General features: G+C 46.0%; 1 protein-coding gene across 3 annotated transcripts in view; it reads left to right on the forward strand.

Moving 5' to 3' along the window:
• The window catches only part of LOC4577789 (ecdysone receptor), a 131,650-nt gene that overhangs the window by 110,733 nt on the left and 8,048 nt on the right, over positions 1 to 12,869 (forward strand). For 2 of the 3 annotated variants that reach the window (XR_009766493.1, XR_009766492.1), the window contains 2 exons: positions 4,510 to 6,938; positions 7,978 to 8,082. The exons of the other annotated variant lie outside the window; for it this stretch is intronic. The gene's annotated coding sequence lies outside the window, so the exon portion shown is untranslated. The remainder of the gene's footprint in view (positions 1 to 4,509; positions 6,939 to 7,977; positions 8,083 to 12,869) is intronic. 3 annotated transcript variants of the gene reach the window in all.

Raw genomic sequence — 12,869 nt, forward strand, 5'->3', positions numbered from 1 at the left:
CGTATGCCGCATTGCTGTCGGCTTTTGTTTTATTCCAAATTTTTATACCATCCGACCAGACCAACGTTTGGGGGGTGGGAAGGGGAGCAGCGGTGTACGATACTTCCGGACGCCATCTTCGCTCACCGGATGTGTAAGAAGCCGTGCACGAATGGCGCCTACTTCATTGTTAGCTGCACGTGGAACAAACAAAGGAAGGATATGACGGTTTGGAATTAAGTTTAAAAATTACCAACAAAATGTGCAATTCATGAGAGTTTTATTGCTCATACGACATTACGTTTTGATGTTGAATAATGTATAAGAACTGTTTGATGTTCCGATCTGTTTGAAACGGAACTGAGGCTTACTTTTAGTCTAATATTCTCCTATCTGTTAAACAACTCAAAGTCCTCCAATGCTGTTCGACCCTTTAATGCATTTAATGATGAATAAAAATAAATGTCCCCACTATCTAGGCCACCCGCTTGTCGCACTATCAACAACTAAATCGTAAATGCTTCGTTTCTACCAAACGACTTCATGCGCTCCATACGAAACACGGTACGGCAGCTCCCTCGCCCTGTTTTGTCTGTTTTTTTTATGTCATTCCGTATCCTCTTTTCCTCCAGTTTATGGTTGATTATGGCCAATAATGGTGATCATGATCGTGCTGGTGCTCTAACGGTAACGAAGCACGCGGATGGAAGACGAAGCACCAGAAAAGGGGGGTGGTTAATGCTCATCGTCCCATAGAGCGGGCACGAAATTGAAAAGTTTCAGTCCAAAAAACAAACAACAACAAAAATACGGTACCAATGTTAGAAAAGCCATCGACACACAAACACACACACACATACAGACGAAGAAGTGAACGAGCTGACGAGTTCACTGAAAAGTGCAGCAAAACACAATGCAACCCCCCTACCCTTCCGTTTTACCCTCGTCATCGGTGCAGTGTGTTATTTGACTGAAACAATTCCCCAGAACTTCCCGTTTGCCTGCAGTTTTGGTGTTTCCCGGGTGGGGGGAGGTGGGTTTTGTTTTTATGATGACGGAGACGATTTTTTTATATTTCCCATTTCGTTCAATTTTCAACCCCCGGGCTCCATTACAAACGCGATACGCGAGCGGAGGGAAGGCAATGGGATGCACAAAAGCGTGCACTTCCATTTCAATGCAACCCGCAAAGGAGCGGTAAAGGGCATGGCGGGGGGGAGCGGTCTATGTCTATGTCACGACGACATTGGCATTTTGTTTAGCCGGCTGGCTGGCCGGCCGGACGGTGGTGGCGACGACGACGACGGCTCGGGTAGCACGGGATGGTGTGTTTTATGTGGCCGTACTTTTATCGTGATTTGGGGATGACAGCGAGAAAAAAAAACAAGAAGCCTTTGCACGTTTTGCTATGGTATTGAAAAATGTACAGTTATTTGGGGAAGAATGTTGAGCACTTTCTGGGAATTTTATGTGCTATCAGTCTACGCTGCAGTCGTATGCAAAAAAGGGGCTCAAAATTGACTCCGAATTGAAAGCAAACATTTGCGCAACGATTGCAAAACTTCCGGCTCAAATAAATAAACTTTTTCCAATGCACTTACCCATCAATTGATCCTGTATGAAATACAGAAATTGCAATAAAAAACACTTTCCGTCACCGTTTTTATCACCCTTTCATTGATAAATAGCGCCAACAAGCTACTAGTCCAGTATACGCCCAGCCACGATATAACGTTTTATTTGCCGATCTAATCTGTCTCCACTCTGGAACCGGCTCATTCACGGCTTAAGTGTAGCTCCTGCTTCTCTCTCGTGCTCCTCCCATGCCTTCCTACATTTGCAAATAAAAACCCTCAAGCCCTCTGTTGCATCGGTTTTGCTAATCTGCTAAAACTAATCTTCACCTAAGCTGGTAAAATGCTGATAATAACCCAGAGTGAAATGAGTGGTTGTCGAGGGGCAGGGGAAAGGAGGTGGTAATGTCTCCCGGTGGAAATTATGTCGACAAAGTCGGGAGAGAACCACAGTCCGTCCCACACACACAGACAACAACGCTGTACGCCGTTGCATCAAGCATTAGATGGCCAGCGTGAAGCGGCTTTGGCTGCACCACCGCAGCCGACGCGAGTGTTTATGTGTTAGTGAGTTGGTGTGCGTGTGTGTGTATGGAGCAGATAACATGCTGTCGACCACGATGCGATTGCACTCTACCGTTGCCATTGGGGAAGCCATCGGAAGGGGGGAGGGAGGGAAGGAAGTGCAACTTTTATTAGTCTTCTCCCCCGGCGGGGGGCGAGCAGGAGTCGAATGGAGGGAAAGGTTTACTGATAATGCTTCTTCCCCGGAATCCCGCTCTCTCTCTCTCTCTGCCCGTCGGTGCTGCACAAATACTGATGGGCACATGGAAACTGAGCTCGTCAACGCTGCGGGCACAGCGTGTGGGGTGGGGTGGTGCAGTGTGCAGTTTCGTTTTTATGTCCGCGTAAGCATAAAAAACCACACACACACACAGAATCAAATGCTTTACAAACAAGCGCACGGTGAAGGTTTGTTGTTTGGGATTTGTGGCTTATAAATATTTTAGTTAAATAGTTACTTCTGTTAGTAAGAACTTAGTTTGAAAAGCTTCTTTTCGAAGAGTAATTGAAGAATGATTGTGTACAAAAAAATTTGCTCAATTATAAGTATCAAATGAAAAAAGCCTAAAAATATTAAAATAATCGCTGGTGCCGTGACCAGGATTCAACGCTTTATTTTAATTTTCCTAATTTTTCTACCAAAGATACTGTTCTGAAATTTTGCAGCTGACAAGTTAGAGTGCTCTAGAACACAGTAAAAATATAAAACTTCCCTCAAAAGCAGCCAAACACATCGAGAAAGGCCTGCACAGTTGAAATCTCGTCCATTGTGATGAAGCTGCCGAAAGAGGGCACGTTAGAAATGACTGCGGGAAGGGCAAGGTGTAGTCGGGCGGGGAGGGGTATGGACTGCAACGGTAGATAAGCAGCTCTGGTGCGCGATGTGCGGTGCGGTTGCTTCTGGTTGCATGCATGTGCTCCGCTCCATCATCATCATCGTCGTCGTCGAGTTCCGAGCAAGAAAACGACACCACACACAACGCAAAGACGTTTATTGGCCCTCGTGAAACGGTGGGGGGTGAGGCAGGAAGCAGAGAAAGAAGAGAGCGAGAGTGTTTCGGGTGACGGACCGGGTGTGCGTGTGTGTGTGCTCCTCCGGCCAAAAAAGGTGTTACGTAAGGCGCGCGCAGTTTACAGTTGCATATGCGCGGGGTTGCAGGGGGAGTTGCGTTTCGGTTTCAAAGCAAGCAAAAATGGCTGAAATATGTTGCTGCGACTCCAAAGCACCACTCCAAACTCCAGTAGCGAGTGGTTTTAATCATTTCTAGTCGTATTTTATTCACTTGATTGGTGCTGTAAGGTTTAAGGTCAGCGTATGCGCATCTTGTGCAAAACTGCACCCTCGTGTATATGTGCATTTTGATGCTCCAGGGCGGCTGGGACGGAGTGGACAACCCACAATGCTCATTTGCATCTGCAGCCGGCTTGCAGACCCTATGTGTGTGTGTGTGTGTGGGGTGTGAGGAAAACGTGACATTGGCTATAATTTGATTTAAAATTCTGAAACTTCCTTATCATACCACTCAAACACAGACACACACACACACACCCATAAACTGTCGCACAACTTATCGAACGGTGTGCGGAAGGATGCATCTTTGAGGAGCACTTTAGGAAATGGAAATTTTGATGTGTCTTTTCCTCAGCCCCCATCGACAACTTGTACAACCGGTAGACAGGGGGGAGATGGGGGATGGGGGAGTGGTAACCGATCCTGATGCACGATGCCAAGACGGCTGCAGGGACGTGTGGAGTGCAATGGACAAAATACTACACGGGTTTTGCGCGCGGGTATTGGTGCCGCGTTGCTGTTCTTATCACCTTGGCGAGAGCGAGAGGCATACTACCGGACTGTAGTGACGTGGAGTTAGTAGCAGAAGGGATGGTGCGTGTTTATGTGTGTGTGTGTATGTGCACTTTTTTTCGTTCAATGTTCCATTTGTTTGTTTGTTTGTTCGTCCCGCGTGTTCTTCTTCATCGTCGCGAGCGGACGTGGTTAGAAATTCGCTTTCGAATGCATTGCGCCCTGCACTGCACCCAACCCGACCTCTTCCCATCATTGACCGGCCGCATCCTCCCGGGTTTCGGGTGCCGCCGCCGGGCCAATGGTGGAATCTTCTGCGCAGTTTTGCGTTCGATTGGGGCAACTGCTGCCGGGAGTTGTCTGCTTCGTCGTTTTTCTTTTGTTTTTCACTTCACACATTGCTGCATGGCTGATATACAATCGTTGCAACGAAAATGGTCCGAGAAATGATTGCGATTAGCTAACACACATGCACACGTCAACAAACGCTGATTGGGCTGAGCATTTGGGGGAGAATGTGTGGAGCTGATTGGAGCCAAATGCGTATTTTACTAATTATTTTGTTTGTTTCTCTTTCTTCTTTTTCAGGTAAGCGTACAACTGTTTTCTACATTTTCTTCACGATGCGCTTGGTATGTTGTAAAAGTTGTAAATGTTTTCTATGTTTTACATTATATTCTGTCAATTCTTAATATTCAAAAGTGAAATTTATTCTTTCTCTATTTATTTCAAACTGTCAACATAAAACTCGAATTTTCTTAGAACTCTTCTTGTTGAACTTTGAAGTACGCTTATGCTTGATGCGCTTATGAAGAGCATCGTTAAGGTTATGGATGAAATACATTCCATCTACTCCATCTTCCGGCTCACCCCTATCATCGCTTCGGGGTGGAAATGGTTTTCCATTTTCCTGTCACAAAACTCCCCTTTTGGCTGATCCAATTCACCACATTCCGCACACACATACACGTATAGAAAAAAGAGAGCAAAAAAAAGAACTAGAAAATACACCATCTCCCCCCGGTTTTCTCTCCTTGTCATTGCATCAAATGTCATTCCTTCGCAATCCAGTGCACTCCTCGGCGCATCACGTTTCCCGGGTTGGCACAGTTCATTGGAGTTTATTTCCTCCCTTGTTCTCCACCAGACACCATCACACACACACACGCACACACAAACGTTCCCGGGGTCTGCTGCCCTGCTGCTGGCCCGTCGTCTGTGGGTTAGTTTTCAACTAGTTTTTCCCTTTGTTCGCCACCACCAGCTCGCCGCGTCGCCGTCCCATCACGTGCCACAACATGCACAGGGCGCTGGGGCCGCGCGGTCGCTGCAATGACGTTGGATGCATTTCCCTCCCTCCCCCCCCTCCCTGTGCGTTTCCGTTCGTGAATGGGGTTTTATGTGGACCTGGTGGTGGAGCGGTTGTGAACGTTTCTGTCGCTTTTTTCTCTTGCTGCTGCTGCTCTATGTATACCTTCCACTATGCTCTTCACCATGACACTGGCATACATAGCGTGTCGGCGTGTCGGCGGCTGCATAGAGCTGTGTTTGTGTGTAGGTCAGTGGTAGCTTCAACGTTTGCCGGCGCCCTGCTGCTGCTGCTGCACTTCGGAGCACTTTTTCTCGACTCTCTAACCCTTTATTTTTTCGCCGTACGCCGGCACACGGGGAGGACACGGGGAAGGCGGTTACGACATCGGGGCGATATCGGGGCTAAGCTGGAAAGGAAGGAAAGTTTTCTACGGCCGCACAGCGGTGGGTTTCTTGGGTGTGAATTTTCGTCCTCCGTTGTGCAGCGTCTAAAAATGCATGTCAAACGCATTGTAAGAGAAAAAGGAAATTATGAGATGTTAGACTTAATATTTGTATTTTTTTTATATCATAGAAGTTTATATTATGATTTATATAAAAGGAAGAAACCCCAATTGAAAATACTTAAATCCAAAATACCATTAAATCAAAATTGTAAAACAGCAACATTATCGCCACAGTTGCTTAGAAATTATGCGCTTTTATGTGTGTTGCAACGAGAGGAACAAGAAAACGGAAAACGGCTCGTGAGTGAAAGGGAGAGCGTCGTCGAGCACAAAAAAAACCTCGCTGCATTTGTGTGCGTGCGACGGTCACTCACAGAGCGTGAGATGAAAGTGAGTTTAGAGCGTGAGGTGAGAAAGTGAGTCTCGCATGAGACGACTCGGCAAGTACGGCTGTATAGGTGGAAATAGTAAATGCTGCACACTGGGTTGAATGGATTGGACAAAATGTTGTAATGAAATTTGTTGAATTTTGAAGCTGAAGCTGCTTTATATGTTTGAATAAGTTTATTTGGTTTTTGATGATAACATAGTTCATCCAAATCGAAGCATTATTTTGGGTACTTGATAAACTGATTCATCTCTTCACTTACGCTGCCTACTTAATCTGTTTCATATTAAACAAAAACAATTAAAAAGACAAATATAAAAACGCTTCAATAAAATCAAACTTAATTTTCAAATGGCTTTTTGGTCAAATATGGTAAACTGCACCGTGCTCACTGTGCGCCGCGCGCACTCACGTACACGCACACACCGCCGAACCGCCTGGGTGAGTTGCTTCGAGTGAGCGGCTCTCACCGTGTGCGGCTTTTGGGCAGCGATGTACCGACCGGCGGCCTCGAACGGTGCTAGTGCACGACCAGTCACTCAGTACCCTTCTGTACCTCGGTGAATAGCGTTCGAAACGTACGTACGTACGTGTGCTGCAGCGCGCCCGTGAACGGCAAGCTTTCTGTTCGAGCTGTTCGTCGAGACGCGCACACACAACACAACCGCACGCGCGGCGCTCTTATACACGGAAACAACAAACCGCCGGGGCCCGGCGTTGTTTTTCGACGCAGAAAACGGCAGGGCCGCGTGTGTCGTGCGACGCCTCTTTGCCTTCCAAATCGAGCGAGCCCCGCAGAGTGCGTGTTTTTTTTGTAAAATATTAGTGACCCGATAGAAAGAAGGTGTGTTAGTTAAAATTGTGTGCTGCAGGTATTGTAGTAATATTTTGCGATGGGTATTTCGTAGTGTTGGAATACGGTGACCAATAAGGAAGCGAGCAGAGAATAGAGTGTTCAGTGCTGACAGAGAAATGATTTCGATTTGAATATACACCGGCAATTAGCGTTTGTGATGTGCGTGTGTATGTGTGTGTATGTGGCGTTGCAAATTAGATGCAAAAGAATAATCTCTCAGCTCGATCGTTCGATCCGGAAAAAAAAGCTGGTGAACTTGATCATCACTTGGTGCTTTGAATTGCGAGAGTGCGCGTCACGTTGTCGATCGACTCGCCGCCGCTTTAGAGTGTTGTTCACCGGCTAGAGTGTGTTTGTGTGCCGGAGGAACGCTAAATTCCCATGCAAAACGTGTGTGTAGGTGATCGATTGCGTGCGTGTCGCGTCCGAAAATAAATAACAAAAAATCAAATTTTGCGCCTGTATCCTGGTTGCGCGCTTTGCCCCGTGTTTGACACCTGTCAGCACCTCCACGCAAAGCGTCCGTCGTGTACCGCATCTGTTGTCGCTCAAAGTGTTTGTGCGTGTGTGTCGCCTACACATACACACAAGCACACCTTCATACACGGCGCACACATTAGAGTGGTCGACATTTTTCGGTAGCTTTAAATCCCTAATCACCACAATCTACGCGCACCTGAAGTGGAATACTCTACGTGGAATACGTGGTGGAGCAAGGCGAAAGTGTGGGTGCGCGGGTGTATGATCGTGGTGATGGAAGGATGCTCTCTAACAGTGTGAGAAAGTAAAAGCGACACCCGTGTGGATACACAACAGTGTGTGAGGTGTGCGATCGCTTGCAACAAAAGGAGCAGATTGAAACAGTTTGACAAATGTAGAGCAAATGCCACAAAATGAAGGGCATGCAGAGTGTGCAAATGTTGGTGTTGGTGTAGAATGAAGTGCCACGAGGAAGCGCGCGTTACACAGTTTGTGCACGTGCTTTTACTTTCGCTTGAAGTGATTTTTTTTTCGGTGATGATCTAAATTTTATTTTCTGTTTGTTCTTCCTGAAGGATTATGATCAGTTTGATTCCGCACGGCATCGGGTGAAGTGTTGGGAGTTGAATTCAGCAAAAAAAAAACAAAAGTGAAAATAGAAACAAAGTTTCTAGAAAAGTGTAAGTTAATTTAAAAAATAGGAAACAGTTTCTTTCCACTCTTCTACACACAAAAAAAAAGACATCACATAAATATAAACTCTTCATTGGTAAAACCTCTTAATCCGACACATTCCTCAGTGAAACGTCAAAAATGCGGATGGACTCTTCTGCTCATTGTGTTTGCTTGTTCGAGTCCAGCCAGAAGGCGACCATGTTTTTTTTTTGTGTGTGTGTGTTGCTCCTTCCATTCGTTGCTTCATTTGCGTGGCCTTTCCCCGACATTGCCACCGACGCGCCACCAACACACACCGTGGCATTAGAAAATAGACAGCAAAGAAGAAGCAGCAGCGGCAGTTGCTGTTGTTGAGTGTGCCTCGCGTTACATTCCCGACCAGCGCAACGCACACACACTTACAAAGCCGTGTGTTAGAAAGCCAAGTAAAATGGACAGCAGCAGGGCAGCCAGTGAAAGGGAAAAAGTGCATCAGAATGCATCCCCGCGTGCCTGTGTGTGAGTGCGTGTGTGTTAGAGCGAGTGTTAGGGAGAGACGCGCTTCCTTTCCACCTACTACTCACCGCAGGCACACATACATACAAGCGCGTACGCGCGAGAGCACAGCTATAGAAGCGAGTTTGATCTTGTCGTGCGGGGCTCAAAGTCAGTAGGTTACTTTTACTACTACCGCCCGTTTACTATTGCACCCGTGCAGCACTACCACAAGTGCGCTCGGAAACTGCATCTCCGTACATCGAGCAAACGACGGAGCGAGAGAGAGAGAGAGAGAGAGAGCAAGAGATTTTGAAACTGCAACAGTGCAGCAGCCGCCACCGCCGCTTGTGTGTGCACTTGAACCTGATTCTGTTTCACATGTTTTTTCTCTCACTCACGCGCTCTTTGATTCGAGCTTTTTTGCTTCTTCTTCTTCTTCCTCTTGCCATAGAGCTGTATTTGATATGCCCCTCTGGCGGTGTGATGCCCGCTCACCAACACTACTCTGGCAGCGCAAACCCACCCCATCGGGTTACATAGTAACCCAGATGCAACTCACCAGCGTATTTTGTTCTTCTAAACCCACCCCGACGCTTGTGTGGCTGCAAGTGGATGGGTGTTTGAGTGTGTGTGCGTGTTTCACTTTTCTAATGCAACTGCAGGCACAACAGTGGGCAACGAGGAAATGGTTCCGTCGATGGCGGGAGCGTTTGTGTGCGTGCACCGAACGGGCCAGAGCAACAATCAAAGATCGGAGAGGGAAGATAGGGAAGATGGCAGCGTAGAATGGAATGAAAGCAAGAACCACACAACCAAGGGAGAGAGGAGGGTGTTAGAGTGTGAGTGAGTGTGCGTGGCCGTGAAAAACATGGACCGAAAAGATGGACAATATTGTCGAAAATGTCTTTTTTTGTTTAATTGCATTTTTATGCTGCAAGATTATGTTCTTGTAAAAAAAGGCGAACGTTGAGAAGCATTTTTGATCTTTTTTTTGAGAAATGTGTCATGATATTAGAGTACGGTAAAATATTGCGTAGAAGAGTGGAATATGATGTAATATAATTTATCAAAAGGGCCGTTTATTAAACCCAAATCCGTACAAAAAAAAACTGCTGATGTGTTTCTGAACTGCTTTATGCAGAAACTATTTTAATCATTTTTACACACAACGGACATTCGTCCCCTTGCCAAACCAATATTTCGCTGCCCAAAACTAACATCCCTTCTCTATAATAAAGTAAGTTCGGTCGCTTAAATATGTCGCCCCGTAGGAATATTTTGGCCTGCAGCAAAGCAGATTTTGGGCATCTAAATTGTGTTCGGTTTGCAGGTGCTGCTGCCGTCAGCAAACACCGTCGAAGGCAAACAGGAAGCAGGGGACGGGAGGTGGGAATAAATTTAAATAATTTTACCTTCAACACGCGGCCCAAACACGAGAACACCACCGTCCCCGTGCGACAAGGATTCGATTTGACGGGCGCAACAAAAGGTGTGATGGAGAGAAGAATTGCATTGTGTGTGTGTGCGCGCGAAGGGTAGGAACGGGGTGAATCACACGATTCCCGAATTTCGGGATAATATGTGTGCGTGTGTGTGTGTTTCTGCGAATCGCGACAAAGTTTGCATAATATGGGACACAGGACTAAAATTAGAAATATGTTTTTCACTGAAAAGCTGAATGAAAGGGAAGCCATGGGGAAGGAGGAACGGGTTTTTCACCTGGAGGTGTAGAGTTTCATAGAAAATTGCGGAAATTGTTTACAATGCAAGCTCCGAAGCTGCGGAAATGCGTTCAAAATAGGTCACAGCCAAACACACACACACACACACAAACACACATATGCCTTCCATATGGCATAACAATACAAAACCAGTGTGATATAAAAATAGCTTTGCTATTGCAGACATGTAACAATTTCACTCTTTTTGGACAAACAAATATTATGCTTTATCAAGCAGTCCCTCTTGCTGTTAAGAGAAATCACTCCAAAAAATGGCGCCCACTGTTGCGACCGACAGTAGTTGTTGGGCGTTTTTCTTTCACTTTTCCCGGCCGTATCATAACAATTTCCCGCAAGATAAACAAACCGGGTGGCGCCTGGCGACGCATTTTCCTCCACCACACCCCGGCAGAGAGTCAGCTTGCTCTCTCTCTCTCTCTGAACGATGAAACCACTCAAGTAGCGCAAATTTGTATTGGCGAAAGCCCACACAATCGAATTGTGTTGCGTGCGTGTGTGTGTTGGATGTATCGTTGGAGATGAATTAGCTTAAAAGCGAGCATAAAGATGCTATGACGACACAGGCAGGCAATGTAGGGCATTGGTGTTTCTTCGCAAAGTGTGTTTTGATTGAACTTGTAACGCAAATTGCGGATGCTTGCGGACGCTTGGCAGAATGTCTGATGGGTCTGATTAGTTTGGATACAATATTTAAAATTATTCTTTAATCTACCCACACCCCCCCTCCCCTCCCCAAACAGAAAACTCGCACACAACATTGACCAAGCGAAATTGAACCATGTCACACGGTGGTGGTGTTGGTTTTCGGTTTCGAACGTTACCCCCGCCGCCCGTCTATGGCACCGGCATTTGCGGTCAAGTTTAGAAGTTTGGCCTGGTGTGTTGTTTTTGCCGCGCCAGTTTCGAAATCAATGTCATGGTACGCCCCATTCACACACGCCATTGCCACCACCAAAACTGTCGCCAAAAGCTAAGGTCAACTGCGGATGACACTCGGCGCGCGCGAGGAGCAACGTAACGCGTGAGAAGCGTGCGAAAAGCAGAAGGTGTCTCGAGGCGGTTAAAAATTGAAACATATTTAAATGAACTCACACCACACGTTTTTGATGAACGTTCTAGCAGGGTATCATAAATTATTGCGTGTAAGAGCTCCAATGTCAGTCACACGCTGCCACACGGACCTGTTGCAAAATCGATTCGCGGGCAGCAAAAAAAAACCAAAAAATGCGACAAGATGTCATAAAGCGTTATTTGGTTTGACGGTTTAGAGTTTTCTAATTTTATGCCCGTCTTTGATGCTTTGAGCTGTGTGTGGATTGGACACATTCATCAGAGTGTGGTAGTTGTTGTGATTTACATGTTTTATAGAGACGGCACCACCAGCCTTACTTTACGGCCCTTGTCATCGGGCACAGCTACACACTGAACTGTTGGTTTATTGCTTTACAAATCGCTGTGGAGTGTTGTTCGACCACTGCTTCATTTGCTAATTTCAAACCAAACGACTGTGGCAAACAAAGGCATAAAACTGGGGCTTGGTATCTGTTCGCTTGTGAACGTTCTCTCTCTCCCCGATAGGGGAAAGAATTCGTTCTACTTTAAAATAGTGATTTTTTCACCTTCACCTTGAGCGAAAAAATCAATTTCTATCACCCCAAAAAGGCGCAACAATCCAATCTAAGTACGAACCTAAGGCCGCCCGCTTGCGTTGAAGAAAACTGAAAAAAACCCCCACGATTGCCTTCTTTTAATCGATTCTACACACATAAAATGGGCAGAGCCTCCGCTTCATTGCCCATCCTTCCTATTCTCCAACTCATTTCCTTCTCTTCCGTAAAAGCACACACAGAGCGGCGCGGTTTTTTTTGTCTTCGCTTCTCAATCTGTGTTTTTCATTTTTTTTGAGCATGCTTTGCTCTTCTTGCTCGCTCTTCTGCATCACTAATGATATAAAATTTCCAGGAAAACGCATCGTAATACCACACACCACAAAAAAAACGCACACAACAACACTCAATGAACACGGAAACAGTGCACAGCAATAGGGAATGAAGATTAAAACATAACACGGTGTGGAATGGATGGATGGATGGATGGATGAGCGATTCTAAGCGCACAGGGCACAGAAATCCCGAAAGCAAGTCAAGAGGCGCATAAAAATGAACATGAGCATGAAGCGCAGCTCATCACGATTGAACAACGAAGGTGAAGAGAAAGAAGAAGGAGACACACATAATAACAAAACACCACCAAGCGCACGGTGCTGCGGTGTGTAGGATGGGGTTTTTCCGTTTTCCCATCGTAAAGCTAGAATTGATTCTATTCCTGCTTTAGAGCTGAGCTGACAATGTCTTCCGTTTATAAAGGAAGAAGATTCCACCTCTTTTTGATAGCAATGTTACCTAATTATACCTTTTTGCAGACGTAGTTGTAGGAGGGGAAGGTTCGTCTCTTGCGGCCCAAAAACTTGAATCTTTTGTTTTTATCCTCACCTCACTGGACCGCGCTGACATTTTATTTCATAATTTTGGGAAAAATCTTTCCTCACGCACAACCACCACAAAAAAAAATCT

The sequence above is a fragment of the Anopheles gambiae genome, chromosome 3 (genome assembly GCF_943734735.2).
Source record: "Anopheles gambiae chromosome 3, idAnoGambNW_F1_1, whole genome shotgun sequence".
NCBI classification, from domain to species: Eukaryota; Metazoa; Arthropoda; class Insecta; order Diptera; family Culicidae; genus Anopheles; species Anopheles gambiae.